Source organism: Elephantulus edwardii, unplaced genomic scaffold (assembly GCF_000299155.1).
Source record: "Elephantulus edwardii isolate Elephantulus edwardi_28Jun2011 unplaced genomic scaffold, EleEdw1.0 scaffold00345, whole genome shotgun sequence".
Lineage (NCBI taxonomy): Eukaryota > Metazoa > Chordata > Mammalia > Macroscelidea > Macroscelididae > Elephantulus > Elephantulus edwardii.
Window position 1 is genome coordinate 1,177,719 of NW_006400095.1, and position 1,206 is coordinate 1,178,924.

General features: G+C 40.6%; 1 protein-coding gene across 2 annotated transcripts in view; it reads left to right on the plus strand.

Annotated features, from left to right (window-relative positions):
• CADPS2 (Ca++-dependent secretion activator 2) overlaps positions 1-1,206 on the plus strand; it is a 637,557-nt gene that overhangs the window by 430,799 nt on the left and 205,552 nt on the right. The gene's annotated exons all lie outside the window — the stretch shown is intronic.

The following is a 1,206-nucleotide window of genomic DNA, read 5'->3' on the forward strand; positions in this document are numbered from 1 at the left end:
TCGCTATGAGTTGGAAACGACTCGACAGCACATAACAACAACAACAACAACAACATAAGGGAAACTATTTGTCTTACTTTACATTGAAAGTATTATTTTAGATAAATGTTGAATATTGGTTCATTTTTGTTATTCATGGATCTAGTCTCTGAATTTATTAAAATATGTGAAATTCTACTGATATGGTATGGTTGTTGTTGTTAAGTGCCATCCAGTCATAGGCGACTCATAGTGACCCTGTGAATGAAAGTCCTCAACACTTGTGTGACTTTCATCCTTTCTCCAGGTTCATAGGGTTTCCAGAGGCAAGCTGTTTTGGAAGTGAATGCAGCTTATGCTTCCAAGCTTGTTTTAATCAGGGAGCTCCACCAAACACTGTCCACCATGGGTAACCATTAGCACATTTGACACATCAGTGTCACAGTGTTTAGCTTCACAGCAACCAAAAGTTACCTCTGTATGGCAAGTGGAAACACCAGGGCCACCCAAGTAGTAAATATTCAGTGCCACCCAGCCTCTATGGTATTGTTAGCTGAATTTTTTTCCATTTATTTAACCAAATCGAGCCACAGTATTATTTGGATTGGAACCAGACTCATCTATGCAAAATTTTGAAACATTCAATCTTGTCCATGCATGGGGAATTAAGAAATGAAACGATATGTTGTTCTCTGTGCCATTTTCAGTTTCCTGTCAGTTTGTAAGTTCAGTGGGAAGCTTGAGCTAAAAGAAAATCATATTCTGGTGTGGGTAGCAGCAGAGATACCTACCGTAGGTAAACTTGTAAACATGGGACTCTTCAAAATCAGGTGGTGTGTTTCACATTAGGCTTTAACTAGGTTTGTTATACCAAGTTAGAGTGTTTGGAAAGTGGCACCACTGTATGGTGCCAATGGGGAATTATGCACTGGATTAGTAACTTAAAGTTTATAAGTTCTAATCCATGCAGTGGGCCTTGGAAACAAGAAACAAGAGTCATGAAGACTTGACGGAGCCCAGTCCTACTCAAGTCCGCACAGGTCACCATGTGTTGGCTCCAGGGAAAATGTTTGGCTTTATTATTGTGTCTCATGTGTGTCTTTGTTGTTTAGATCAAGTGTTTTCCAGAAAAGAGGACAAGCCTCTAGGTAGTCCTTTGGACCTCAAGCTGGGGGGCGGAGTGGGCTCAGAGTCAAATTACAGACTTCCTCTTGCCCATTCTCCCTA